The sequence below is a fragment of the Vulpes vulpes genome, chromosome 10 (assembly GCF_048418805.1).
Source record: "Vulpes vulpes isolate BD-2025 chromosome 10, VulVul3, whole genome shotgun sequence".
NCBI lineage: Eukaryota > Metazoa > Chordata > Mammalia > Carnivora > Canidae > Vulpes > Vulpes vulpes.
In genome coordinates this window covers 72201302-72216288 of record NC_132789.1, presented here as the reverse complement: position 1 = coordinate 72216288, position 14987 = coordinate 72201302, and the positions used below count along the sequence as shown (strand labels likewise).

The window sequence follows — 14987 nt, the reverse complement described above, 5'->3', positions numbered from 1 at the left end:
TGTCAAGGAACACAATGAGAGTCCCACTGAACTATACACTATGGCTACTGTTTGTGCACTTTGGACTTTTTGTGTCTGGCCCCCAGCAGGCAAGAAGAGGAGTCCCCAACTTGGTAGGAGCAAGTCACCTAAATCAACAGGAAGAGGAAGGGCTGCTTTCACATAATGGATGGGGAAAAATATATGTGGATCCTAGGTGATTCCCTTGGAAGTCTCTTAATATGTAATTGGAGATGTGGGAGGACATGTGCAGGAATCCCTGCCTGAAAAGGATTCAGTTGCCAATAAACACGCATTCTCTTTAGGAATAAGGATTTGGGTCACACCTAGGTAAGCTACTAAGACCTGTAGATGTGACAGGTAAAACAGTAGGATTTGGAATGGGTAATGGAGGAGGATGATGAGTAGCAGTTGCAGCCCTGAGACCAACTGAGTGATGGGGGATAGTCTGTCCTAGTAATCTCCTTCTTCTAAGGTTTAGCTCCAGAAGAGAAGTCTAGAGGAATTGTAGAAGAGCTGCACCCAGAACATAAGTGGAGAAAATGGATCAGCGAGGGGCAAGGGGTATTTAGGTGGTCATGGGATACACTGCTCAGATCTTCGAGAGAGAATCTGCTGGAAAGACTGGAAAGAAAAAATAGGATTGAGGAAATTATGAACAGGACAAGAAATAATAGATGCAAATTCTTCTAAAGCTACAGAAATATCAGGAAATGATACTTATAAAGAAGATGAAGCAGATGACGAAGATGAAGGAACCAAAAAGGAATCCTTCAGCAAAATGCCTCCGGCAGCAATTAAAAATGACAAATTTACCTCCAAAAATCAAGATACAAATTAAAAATATGCCAAGAAAATTCCTCCCAAACTGGCCTATTCTGAAGCACCTGATGGCCAAATAAAGAAACTAGTAAAGCATTTGTTAATGATGATATGAAGATTCTCATGCCCCCCAACCCCCCCATCAAAGTGCCTGCCTATAGCTCAGGCAAAGGGTTGCAGATCATCAACTAAAAAAATAGTTAGCTGTAATGCTAAAACTGTAAATGCGAACGAGATTGACAGTAAAGTGGGAGCCTCAGTGGATCTGTGATAAGATTATTGATACTGTATGCCAGATGCTGTCACTTTTCTAAAAGTATTTTGATGCTATTTCACTTAGTGATCATAAGGAAAACCTAAAGAATGCCATATAGTTTTCCCTAAGTTCCTCAACGCATTTTGAGGTCATAAGAAGAAACAAACCCATTGCAAATGAGAAATATGAATACTCATGCAGCCTGGGAAGTTAATTCATCTTATTTTCCATGTTGGATCTCTATTCTCAAGGCTTGTCTCCCCAAATTTATTGTGACCAACTTTAACCTAGGGAAAAAAAAAAAAAGAAAGGAAAAGCATCAAACTCATCACTTTGGCATGTCTCAGATGATCTTGTTTATAACCTCTTGTTCTCTTGCTTTATATAGGCAAAGGTTTCTGGGTAAAGTGTTATTTTTGTTTTCTTTATAAAGGGGAGAGAGAGAGAAATAGCAAGAGTAAGCCCCCTTGAGCACCTGCTGTGAGGCTTGTAGTTAGCGAACAGTCTTCTAGTGCCATACTTTGGGAATTCACCACAGCATATATGCTACAACCTTACCTTCCTTGAACTTTTACCCACCAATGGCTGAGCACAGTAAGGGTACTAGAGCCAGGCTGTGCCTGCCCAGACTGAGACCCCTCAAACGGGGGTCAGTTTTTGCTCCAAGGCTTCCTGTTGGCCTGGCCAAGACTTTGTCAGAGCTGTACCGCATCCTAAGGCTCTCCCTGCCTAACCTTGCTTGTTTCCTTCTCTCCTGAGTGTCAGAGCTACATCAGTGTGAAGGCACTCCTGGCCTACTTCTTCCTTTCTCCTGTATTCTTAACAGCCATTCTCCCCAATAAATCTCTTGCTCATCTGATTTTTTTTAAAGATTTTATTTTTTTATTTGAGAGAGAGAGAGCATAAGCAGGGGGAGGGGCAGAGGGACAAGGAGAAGCAGACTCCCTACCAAGCAGCTGGACATGGGGCTCTGGATTCCAGGGCCCTGGGATCATGACCTGAGCCAAACGCAAACACTTAAAAAACTGAGTCACCCGACTCATCTGATTCTGTCCTGGTGTCCTCTTTTCCATCAATCAAAGTCCTATGTGTTGCAGGATATTTAGCATCCCTGGCCTTACCCACAAATGCTGGTAGCACTGTCTCCCTAATCTTTTTTGTTTTTTTAAAGATTTATTCATGAGAGAGAGAGAGAGAGAGAGAGGCAGAGACATAGGCAGAGGGAGAAGCAGGCTCCATGTAGGGAGCCAGATGTGGGACTGGATCCTGGGACTCCAGGATCACACCCTGGGCCAAACGCGGGCACTAAACCACTGAGCCACCCAGGGTTCTCCTGTCTCCCTAACCTTGAGGCAACTAACAACATCTCCACAGATTGCTACATGCTTTTCTTGTGAACCACTCAAGGTGTAGCCATCAAGACCACAAAGTTTTATAGCTAGGAGAGCTCTTACAGATAAAAAAGAAACGGAAACGTTTAATGACCTCCATTTCTTTTCTCCCTCTCCTACAGTGCCTTCACTTTCTTTTCATTCTAATAATTCTTGCACCTCAACTGAAACTGATAAACTTGAATAAGGGGATATAAGTACCAAAGAGGCTCTATAGCATCAGTGGTTAGTGAAAAAATTAGGAAGTGATCAGTGTCTGAAACTGAAGCTAGGGAAAAAAAACCTCAGTTATGATAGATGAAATTAGCTGTATAAGTAATCCAAACTCAGAAAAGGCTGCAAACGCACTGCTTTTGTGATTAGAGTGCTTTCCAAGTTTGATCAAAGCACAAGGATATAATCTCAGGAAGACATTCTTGGAATGTGGAGGTATTGTTCAGTAATCAATAGTAGGTAGCATTGTCTAAAAAACACCTACGAATATTAGTTTAGTTGGCTTATAAGTTTATAGCAGAGATTGTTTTTCACTTTTTTTAAAAAAAGATTTTGACAGAGACAGTGAGTGAGGGCATAAGCAGTGGAGAGCGGGAATGGGTGAAGCTGGCTTCCTGCTCTGCAGGAAGTCTGATGCGGGGCTCAATTCCAGGACCCTGGGACCATGACCTGAGCCCAAGGCAGGTGTCCAACTGAGCCACCCAGGTGCCCCCATTTTTCACTTTTCACCCGATGAGTATTCATCAATTATATTTATTGATTCCCTGCTATATCCCAAGAATTTTATTAAGTGCAAAAGTATACAGTGATAAGCCAAACATGATCTTCCCTCAAAGAGCTTATTACATGGAGCATGCATTCTTGATGGGCAAAAACCCTGAGATATTACAATGGTTTGTGGCCCTCCAAAGAGCCACAGTATATAACAGATATATGGGATATCTGTAATTTAAGATCTCATAGGTGTAAGAGGAAGCAATTAGGAAAAGTGGCTCCTTAAGGGACTCAGAAGGGAAACTAAGGTTGAGAAAACTGATTTTGAGGAAAAAGACAAATGAAGACGATGAAAGAGATTAAGAAGGAAAAGGAGAATGGTAAGAGAAATAGGAAAGGAGGAGAGATAAGGAGAAAGTATGTGAAATTTTAAGAGACAAAAATAGTTTTTGTCTGCCACTGAGCCATATGACATATAACTTTTTTTCCTTGACATTCTGAAGTATAAGCATATTTCTCTACATTAGTTCTGGCTCTGGCAACAAAGTATTAAATGTAAAAAGCAATACTGGAATGCCTGCTCTTTATTAAAAGAATTCCCATATCCTAGAGCATTCTTTTCTTGCTCAGATACTCCAAATGTCCTCACTTTTTCTCATTGGAACTTGTGCACAATTTCCTCTTAGGTTCTAAGGACCCCATTATACCAATTACTTGTTATGTGAACTTTGTTAACTCCGTAATAGCAAAGCCTTCAGTTTTATAGCAATTTCTTTCATTTATCTGCCCTAGTAGACAAACCCATTTGTTGTTTGATAGCTTATGAAGCTTTTCTGCAGTTTGGATTTATCCCTCAGGATCATATATCTGCCTTTGCTTTGAATATGGGTGCACTTAGTGCCTTTCTGATTCCTAGTTGGATTTCCAATACTATTTTGAATAAAAGTGGTGAGAGTGGGCAACTTTGTATTGTTCCTGATCTTAGAGGAAAATCTTGCAGCTTTTCACTGTTGAGTATGATGTTAGCTGTGGACTTGTCATATATAGTCTTTATTATGTTGAGGTACATTTTTTCTACACCTACTCAGTTGAGATATTATCTTCAGTGTGTTATTGTTCATAACTTGTTATTAACTTGTAGGACTTCTTTATATATTCTTGATACAAATCCTTTGCTTGATACATATGTGGTGCATACTTCCCAGTCTGTAGTGTAATGCTGTCTTTGAAGAACAGAAATTTAAATTTTGATGAAGTCCAGCTTGACTTCAAGGTTTGAAGTCCAAGTCAATTTTTGCTTTTATGAGTAGTGCCTCTTGTGTCCCATGCAAGAAATATTTGCCTACTCCAAAGTTATAAAGATGATTTTCTATGTTTTCTTCTAGACGTTTTACGGTTCTGTGAACCATCTTTAATTTTATATATGGAGTTAAATATATATAAATAGATATCCTTTTAAAAAAAACCGAATAGATATCCAATTGTTTTAGCAACATTTTTTTTTTAAAACAACAGTAACAACTTTCTTTCACATTTAATTGCTTTAGTGCCTTAGTCAAAAATGAAATGACTGTATATGTGGGGTTCTATTTGTAGACTTGAATCTACAAGATAGTCTGTTACTGGTTTATTTACCAGACTATCCTTATATAGTAACAGACTATCTTGCCTACTATAACTTTACAGAAATCTTGTAATCAGGTTGTATAAGACTTCCAACATTGTTCTTTTACAATATTGTTTTAGCTAGTCTAGGTCCTTCAGCTTTTAAGATAAATTTTAGAATTACTTCATCTATGTCTAAAAAAACCCCAAACAAACCCAAAGGGAGCCTGCTGGAATTTTGATAGGGATTGGGTTGAATTTACAAATCAAAGGAAAAATGGAAAATGGATAGAGTTTTACTGTCTTAATGATAGGGTTTTACCATCCATGAATATGACATATTTAAGACTTTAAAAATTTCTGTCAGCTATGTTTTATGGTTTTCAATACAGAGATCTTGTACATATTTTGTCATGTTTATTCCTAGGTTTCTGATATTTCTAGATACATTATATAAATGGTATTGTTTTGTTTCATTTCCCAATTGTTTGTTGCTGGTGTACAGAAGTAGAATTGATTTTTGTGTATTGACCCTAGATCTTGTGACTTCTAGTAGCTCCTTTGTGTATTACATAGGCTTTTCTATATATACAATCATGTGGTCTGTGACTGCAGTTTTACTTATTTACTTATTCCCAATTTTTTGATATAATCCATATACTATAAAACCATACTATAAAGTATGGATTTATATACTATAAATCCATATAATTCAGTGGTTTTAATATATTTGCAAAGTTGTGCAACCTCATCACTAATTCCAAAATATGTAGCTTTTGCTTAGTATATCATGTGTTCAATGTTCATCCAGGTGGTAACGTGTCAGCACATCATTTTTATGGCTGAGTAATATTCCATTGCATAGATACACCAATTTATTTATTCATTAGTTGATGGGGATTTGGGTTGTTTCTACCTTTTAGTTATTATGAATAGGGTTGCTATGAATATTTGTATACAAATTTTTGTGTGATCATATGTTTCCAATTCACTTGGGTATATACCTAGGAGTAGAAATGCTGAGTCATATGGTAACTTTATGTTTTAAACTCTTGAGGAACAGCCAAGCTATTCCCAAAGCACCATTTAACATTACCCACCACTGGGGTGTGAGGGTTCCTATTTCTCCACATCCTAACTAATGGTTGTTATTATCCATGCCATCCTAGTGAGTATAAGATGATATCTCATCATGGTTTTGATTTACATTTCCCTAATGACAAATGATGTTGATCATCTTCTATTGTGTTTATTGGCTGTTTATCTTCTCTGGAGAACTCTCTATTCAAATCCTTTGTCCATTTTAAATTGGCTTGTCTTTTTATTGTTGAATTGTAAGAATTCTTTATATATTTTTGAATACAAGTTTCTATCAGATATGATTTTCAAAGTTTCCCCTATTCTGTAGGTTATCTCTTCACTTTATTTTTTTCCCCTCACGTTCTTCCTGTTTATTACGCATCAGTTACTGTGAAGGATGAAATCTGACTGTGAATAGATTGAAAGAAAATAATGGACAATTTTTTAAAACAGTTTTTATTTAAGTAGTCTCTACACTCAGTGTGGGGCTTGAACTCATGACCCCAAGATGAAGAGTCTCATGCTCATCCAGCTAAGCCAGCCAAGTGCCCTAAAAATATACAATTTCACACAATATCTAGCTATCAACTCGGTAAGGATATGAGTACAACATGATATAGAATACGATGAAGGAAACTGAGCCTGCTAAGGGTTTAGAGCATGGAGAGCTTAAGAACATCATCACTCATGTTAACAAAACCCAAGTGCTTTGAAAAACCAACTCCAGGCCATTCTCAGCTGTCTTTCATTTCAAAGACGAGTTCTGATGTAGAGTGCCATGATTCTGTAGATTTCTGGCTGCTTTCTCTTTGTGGATAAACCGCTTTCTCTCTTACTTCTTAAGATGTGCTCACAGGAGCAGTGCAGGCTGCAGAATGAGAGTCCCTCAAGAAGCACAGGTAGGGAGGCAGGACCACAGCAGGATCAGGAGGGTCTTCTGCTATTAACCCACTGGGGAGGGATTAAGGTAGTTGCCTCCTGAACACACAGCCTGACCTAAGTGGGGCAGCCCATCTCCATCCTCCATCCTCCTTTCTGTCTGTAACACTTGCCATTCTTGCCAGACCTCCCCTCCCCTCAAGGTGAGTTCAGCTTAAAGGCTGAATGTAAAAGTGTGAGTTTGGGGTTTAAGCCACCAGCACACACAGGGTCAACACAATTAGAGGTCTGGTCCTAGGAGGAGGCTACTACTGCACTCTGGCAACCACAGCACTGAAGAACGTGACCCACTGTTGCCAGAAAAGCTGGAAATCTAGATTTGTATATGAGCCCCTGATTCCAAAAGGTTGCAATTTATTCATATTCTAGCAAAAATATTTTCAAGAATAACATAATTGATTAAAAATAAGAGCCTAATCAGGCAGACTGTGGACTGTAGCACCACTAACCCTGCAACCTGCTTGCATCTTGTCTTAATTTCCACATCAAATCTTTCTGAGGCACATGAATCTGGACTTCTGGGGTCTTAGCTCTTCACAGGACATTTTTTGGATTTTTTTTTTTTAAGCCTAAAAGATAGTAATCTGTTTTCATTTTTGTTCTTCGGGATGTTTTTCAGTCTTAAGCTAAAAGGATACTTAACATGGGGCAGTGCTTCTCTTATGTTAAATTATTCCAGTCACGTATTATTACAAAGATAGCACCATATCAAACTGAATGAGGGAGCCATGAACAAATAGGGTGTGGAGAATTCTGAAAAACCAAAGTAATAACTGAGAAGCTGAGCGGTTTTCCTCCACTGTGTGATGCCCACACTCAGCTGCTCTTCCCTCTTCGGGCAGCTAATAGGACCTGCCTCCCAGCCTTCTTGACCTTTACCACTTGATGTCTCAGCTGATGGAAGCAAGCCCTGGGCCCTGGTACATTGTGTGCACAACTTCTTGGAGTCTGGGGCAGTTGGCTTTGTTTAGCTACTCCTGGCATAGCTCCTGTATGTGGGCACTGGTCTAGGGGGCTGCATGGGGATATCAGTGTGTATGCCTTCCATCTGCCATGGCAGCACCTTGTCTGCATGCCCATCCTTGGTCTGGGCTTGGCCTCCGTCATTTAAACATCCTCTGGTCCAGGCAAGCACTGCTACCAAGTGGTATGACAAATTGCCCTTCTTCAGTTTCAGAACCATCCTGGATGTTTTGAAAGCAGTACACAGCAGCAAAGCATAACAGAACCTACCCATTCTTTTCAAAGATAACCTCCTGCAAGTCTTTGTTCCTCGGGATGTGGCAGGTGACTTCCCTCATATCCTCATTAAACAGCTGGTTGGCTGCGTGCCTGAAGATGTGTGCCAGGTACCTGCTGGAGCTGGCTCCATCATGGTGCCTCATCTTTTCCTTCAGGCCTACAAACAGAGTGTACATGGCAGTGTCTTTTCACCAAGAGGTCACTCTCCTCCATTATCTGAAAAATTTCACCTGAGGTTAATATGCAGTCAGCACCCAGGGAACCATGTGAAGCTGTGGGAAAATCTTCTCAGAGGACCTCCAGTTTATTGTTGTAGCAAGGGGCCACAATAACGTGGAAAATCTTGTCTGGGGATAGGTTCTGCCATCTGGCGAAGTAATCCTTCACCAGGGAGCCCATGATCTGCTGGGGAGAGTTGGTGGTGTAGAGTTGGAAGGGTGACAAGGGTAGCCCAGCCTATGTTCCGAATATGGGGCCCAGCCTGGACAGGTGGAGGTGAGCTTGGGTAACACTCAAGCTCTTCCTTATTGTGCTTGGTGGCATCAAGGCACAGATCCTTCTGACTCTCCAGGATGCTTAAATCTAGTTATTGCTGTATCAAAGACAGTGCACACCCCCAAGACTTTTGAGGAAGCCACAGAGTCTTCTGAAAGCATCAGTCACACTGAGGTGGAATTAGGCAGCAAAATAAGGCAGAGACTGTGGACACACCAACACTGCCAGAACCTTGTGCCAGAAGATTGATTTGAGAGAGAATCAGAGTTCTTAAGGTTCAGAACTCAAAAGTAGTCCTTGGTGTTCTGCTGGGAAACCTAGATCCCTTTCTCCACAGTCACACAGCTGTCACGCACCAGTTACTCAGAAATGCCTTCGCATCAGCTAACTTATGGAATTTTCTCTTCTTCCACATGTAGAGCACTCACTTCATCTGAAATGGGGAAGGTTGGGGGCCAAGGTTTGGCCTGAGAGGAGCACCAGGAAATGCAGTCTTTTCACTTTCTTGATAGTGTTCTTTGAAGCACAAAATTTTTAAATTTTGGTGAGGCATTGCCATGCCATGAAGATTTATGGCTATGTTTTCTTCTGAGTTTTTAGCTCTTACATTTAGGTCTTTGACGTATCATAACATTTGTATATGTATAGGGATTCAAGTTCATTCTTCTCTATGTTTTCCCAACATCATCACTTTTTGAAAAGACTATTCTTTCCCCTATTGAATTATCTTGGCACCTTTGTCAAAAGTCAATAGACCATAAATATAAAGGTATTATTTCTGGACTCTGAATTACATCTCACTGATACATGTTTTTGGCAGTACATTTGTGTTAATTACTGTAGTTTTGTTTTAAGTTTTGAAATCAGGAAGTCCAAGTTTTTCTGATCTTTATGCATTTTCTTATTATTACACTAATTGGGACCTTCAACATAACCCTGAATAGAAGTGGTGAGAGTAAACATTATGTTCTCCTAATGTTAAGAGAAAAAAATTTAATATTTCACCATTACATTTTTTTTTAAAGATGATTGTTGTCACACTGAGGAAGTTCCCTTCTATACTTAACTTGCTTTAAGTATTTTAACATGAATGGGTTTGAATTGTCAGATTTTTCTGCATTTACGGAGATCAATATTTTATTTTTCTTTTCCATTCTGTTAATGTGGTGAATTACGCTGACTTTTCAATGTTAAACTGCATCTTCCTTGGGATTTTACCCTTTATATTGCAAGGTTCAATTTGCCAATATTTCATTAAGAATTTTAAAGTCTATATTCATGAGGTTTGTAATTTTCTTGTAAAATGTCCTGGTCAAGTTTTGATATCAGGATTATATTGGTGTCATAAAATGAGTTTCGAAGTGTTCATTCTTGCTCTATTCTCTGAAATATTTAGGGTTAGTGTTTTATCTTCTTTAAAAGTCTGACAAAATTTACTGGTGAACCCATCTGGCCCTTGAATTTTCTTTGTGGGAAAGTTTATTAGAAATTCTGTTTCTTTAATGGATACTCATCCAATTTAGCTTTTCTTTTTCTTCTTGTGTCAGTTTTTTTGTATTCTTTTCAGGAATTTGTCCATTTCATTTGAGTTGTCAAATTATTGGCATAAAATTGTTGAACTATCCCTGTAATATCTGTATAATTCATTATTTTGACTGCATTAAAATTAAAATTTATGCATACAAAAATAAAGTAGATGACAATGAATCAGGGCAAAATAAATATATAACATATGGAAAAGAATATATTGTAGGAGCATACAGTCTAGTGACAGAAAGAGGGAATTCTAATGCAGTGTGACAAATACCATGAGAGGTAAACAGCAAACAACAGGAAAGATACACTGTCCAATTTAAGAAGTCAGAATCATGATGTCCAAGTGATGAGTTACATTTGGCTAACTTGAGGTAAATTAATATAATCAAATTTATGGACACTTAAAAACCCGAGGATTTAGATCTCAGATATAATTATTTCACATTGGTCCTCTACCTGACCAATGGTCCTCTACCTCTACCTCTGACTGGGCATCTACAGTCAACTGGCTGCCGTTTCACTGACATATCTTTAATTAAAAATAAAACAAATTTTGGTAAAAATATTATGTACTTTATTTTAAAAATTCAAATGATTGGGGAATATAAAAATTAGTGAAAGGGAATAAAAGGAAAGGAGAGAAAACAGTGAAAATATCAATGAGGGTGACAAAACATGAGAGACACCTAACTCTGGGAAATGAACAAGGAGTAGTGGAAGGGGAAGTAGGCAGGGGGTTGGGATGACTGGGTGATGGGCACTGAGGGGGGCACTTGGCAGGATGAGCATTGGGTGTTATGCTATATGTTGGCAAACTGAACTCCAATAAATAAAAAAAATAAAAAATAAATAAAAAAATTCAAACGATAAATAAAAAATATAAAAAATAAATAAAAAATTCAAATGATAAAAAAGACAAAATAAAAACCATTTCCATTTTGGGCAACATCTTTCTAGATCTTTTTGTACATTTATATCCACATATATATTTGTGCCAAGATGACACTGCTTCTGCTAATTTATATTCTTTTATGGGGGGGGAACCTATATGTTATTAATGTATTTCATGTGAATATTTTCATCATTGTTTCTGATGGCTTTAGGTATTCCATGTCCACATGCACTGTAATTTAAATAGCATCCTAGTGATGGCACTTTTTTTTTGTTGTTGTTTCTAAAAACACCAATTACAAAAAGGGAGTGAGAAATTTCCATGTGAACGTTTACTTTGCTTTTTTCCTTAGAATGAATGGGCTGGGAAATGAGATTTTGGGGCAAAGACTAATGAAATTTTGGTAAGTAAGACTGTCCCAATTTCAACCTTACCATCAATAGTGCACAATAGCAATTGTAACCACGTATCTCTATGTACCCGGATGGACAAAGAGGATCTGTTTGGAATGTTGAGCATCTTTTCATTTAATTAGATGTTTGTTTTTCTTAGTTTAAAAATGTCCTATTGATTTCCTTTGATAATGTTTTTAAAAATTGATACTTTAAAAAAATTGAAGATTGATTTGAGAGAGAAGAGAGCACATAGCATGCACACACACCCACTAGCATAGGAGAGAGGGGCAGAGGAAAAGGGGGGAAAGTCTTACCAGACTGCACTGAGCACAGAGCAGGATGCAGGGGTGGGTTTCACAATCCTAAAATCATTATGAGCCAAAATAGTCTAAGTTGGATGCTTAACTGACTGAGCAATCCAGGCGCCCCTTAAAATTGACATTCTATGAGCTCTTTGTATAGCAGGAATATTTTTCTTTCTCTTTCCACATGATACAAATGTATCTTCCATTGGTTCATTATTTGTGTGCAGATTACAATTTGTATAAGATTACAATTTTCATGAGGTTAATTTCTATCAGTTTTTTGTCCATTATGGCTTCTGAGTCTCATTTCATACTTACCAAAGGCCTTTCTCAGCTCAAGATTATAAAGATATTCACCTTCGGCAGCCCCGGTGGCGCAGCGGTTTAGCGCCGCCTGCAGCCCGGGGCGTGATCCTGGGGACCCTGGATCGAGTCCCACGTTGGGCTCTCTGTATGGTGCCTGCTTCTCCCTCTGCCTGTGCCTCTGCCTCTCTCTCTGTCTCTGTCTCTATGAATAAATAAAAAATAAATAAAGATGTTCACCTTGATTTTCTTGTAGTATTTTTATGGCTTCATTCTTTACATTTAAGTTTTTGATTCATCTGGTATTTATTTGAGAAAGGAGCTAAAAAGCCTGTCTCCGTTGGTTATTTCTCAGCTAACCTTTTTTTTTTTTTTAAAGATTTTATTTACTCATGAGAAACAGAGAGAGGCAGAGACATAGGCAGAGGGAGAAGCAGGCTCCATGCAGGGAGCCCAACGTGGGACTCGATCCCGGGTCCCCAGGATCACACCCCGGGCCGAAGACAGGTGCTAAACCGCTGAGCCACCTGGGCTGCCCCGAGATAACCTTTTTTTTTTCTCACTTGGCAGTGATTTGTAGCATACAGTTTACTGATTACCACCGAGACTTCTGGAGTCCAGGCTCCCTGGCTTCAATACTTACCAGTAACGGCTCTGGGTAAAGTGGTGAAGTCGAGAAAATGATAATAACCCTGCTTTAGGGTCAAATAACATGACATGAAAAAGGGCTCTGGTACTTGATACCCAAGCGCTCAGCAAATGCGAGCTACTTGGCACAGCAGCTGGGCTCTGGATTCTACCTTCCCTTCACTGATCCTGCCTCCCCACGTCTTTGTCATCCATGCGTTGACACTCCACATGGCCCAACTTACAGTCCCATCGAAATGGCTTCTCCTTCCTCCTTTCAGCAGAAGAGGTCCCAACCCAGTTGCCTTTCTAATTGCAACTAGAGCCCGGGTGAGAACTAAGCTGTGCTTGACAAAGCAGGGAGAACCCGAACCCCGAACCAGGACCCTGGGACAAAGGCGGCAAAGAGCGCGCGCTTGTCTTTTACGACGGATCCTTAACGGCTGAAGGCCCGACCTCACTTCAGCCCTTGGCATGTTAAGGGATGCTCTCAAGAAACTGCTACCTTCTCTTCCAGCTCTGCTTAACGCCCTCAGGACGGCCAGCTCGCGAAGTCCCCCGAGCGGGCCCTGGCTTGAGGCAGCCAGGTGAGCCGTCTGGGGCGGGCCGCGTCCGCCCGGCCAGCTGAGCCGACGGCGCCGCGGGGCGGAGGCCGCAAGGCTGACGGGGCAGCAGGCGCCTCGCGACCCTTAAATGCGCGCGATCGGGGACGAAGGCGGGACGGCGGCGGCAGGGCCTCCCCGGAGCCCCCGAGGGGGGAAGAGTGCGACGGGGGTGCCCGGAGGCCAGGGGGACCGGCCGCCCGCTCCCCCGCGCCCGTCACTCTGCTCGCTGAAGCCAGCGCCGGGTTCCCTCGGGCGCGGGGGAGTCTGCGCGCCGCGAGCCTCCGCAGTGGCGCCCCCGCCGCTCCCGCCGCGGCTCCGCTCGCCTCCTCCCTCTAACGGTCGCGAGTCGCGGCCGGCGTCCGCGGCGTCGGTGACGTCGGCGTGGGGGCGGGACTTCCTGCCTGGCGCGCTCTTAGGACTCGGGACCCGGTGCGCTCCCTGGGCTGGAGGGGCGGCGGGCGGGCCTGTCGGCGGCTCCTGGGCTGCCTCGCTGCCCCGAGAAGGCCCGTCCGCCGAGGCGGCGCGAAGCTGCTCTCCGCCGCCGCCCTTTCCGCCCTCGGAGCTCTCCCGGGATACCTCCGATTTCCCTGGAGTCGCGAGCCCCGGGGCGCGCTCGGCCCTCCTCTTCAGCCCGCGCCGCCGCGGCCGCCGGCCGGGCCCGCACCCCGCGGGGGCGCCGCGTCCCTGCCCCCAGTGCCCGCGGTCGGAGCGGCGCAGGTGTTCCGCGGCGGCAGGCGCGGCCCCGGCCCCGGGCGCCCTGAAGCTTCACGCGTGTGAGTCTGGTACGTGACCTCCTTGGAGGCGGGCGCGGGCTTGTCTGTAGTTTTGGTAAAGCTCCGTCTTCACCTCTTGCCCTTGAATTGTTTTGTTGTTACTTTTCCTGTAGAGGAATTGGAGGGAGAGTTAGAGACGTAGGTCGTGAAACCTCTTCTGTGGCCAATTAAGTGCACGTGAAACTCTTTATGGAGGTTTAAAAAAAATTTTTTTTTTGAAGTTTATGTAAGTTATCTCTACCCCCCAGTGTGGGGCTGGAACTCCCCACCCGCAGATGAAGAGGACATCAAGAGTGCGTGCTCCTCCTGAGCCAGCCAGGCGCCCCTTTAGGGAGCTTTGGGATGGACCCCGGCGTGATGCTCGTGCAGACACTTTACTAACTGGTTGAACGCGTGGTGGTACCACCAGTTTAATCTGTGATGGAAAACTGTGCTGCCGTTTTCCATAACCCCGCAGACATTGGCAGTCATCTCAGAGATAACGTCTAGACTGTGTAAATGAATGCCTGGTTTATTTATTTTATTTTTTAAAAAAGAATTATTTATTTATTTGTGATAGACATAGAGAGAGGCAGAGTGTGTCACAGGCAGAGGGAGAAGCAGGCTCCATGCTGGGACCCCGACGCGGGACTTGATCCCGGGACTCCAGGATCGCGCCCTGAGCTCAGCTAAACCGCTGAGCCACCCAGGGATCCCTGAATGCCTGGTTTAAATGGACATATTTTAATGAATCCTTACTGACTAGCTTTTGACCACAATGAATGGCCCCTTAGCTCTTAAAAATGCCAAGTATTTTTAGAGTCTTCAGTTACAGTTATATTAGTTGTGATTATGAAGCCGTTTCATTAAAATCTCAGAGGTGTCTAGGACGGCAGGAAACTTGTTCTTGATTTCTTATATATGTTATAGTTGAAAGTGTTTAAGCTAGGAGCACAAAATGCTTGAGTAGGTCTAAAACCAAGTAGGTTGTTAAAGCAGTGCTTCTGTTACCAAGCAACATCTCCGTAAACAAG

At 42.0% G+C, this 14987-nt stretch overlaps 1 protein-coding gene and 1 pseudogene across 5 annotated transcripts in view; one reads left to right on the top strand and one right to left on the bottom strand.

The window, feature by feature from the left end:
- Positions 1-7568: 7568 nt before the first annotated feature.
- On the bottom strand, positions 7569-9042 carry LOC112914917 (nuclear prelamin A recognition factor pseudogene; annotated as a pseudogene).
- Positions 9043-13590: 4548 nt separating this feature from the next.
- The window catches only part of CEP83 (centrosomal protein 83), a 122743-nt gene continuing 121346 nt past the window's right edge, over positions 13591-14987 (top strand). For 4 of the 5 annotated variants that reach the window (XR_011994908.1, XM_072724583.1, XM_072724581.1 and 1 more), the window contains exon 1: positions 13591-13983. The gene's annotated coding sequence lies outside the window, so the exon portion shown is untranslated. The remainder of the gene's footprint in view (positions 13984-14987) is intronic. The other variant, XM_025992231.2, reaches the window with a different exon arrangement.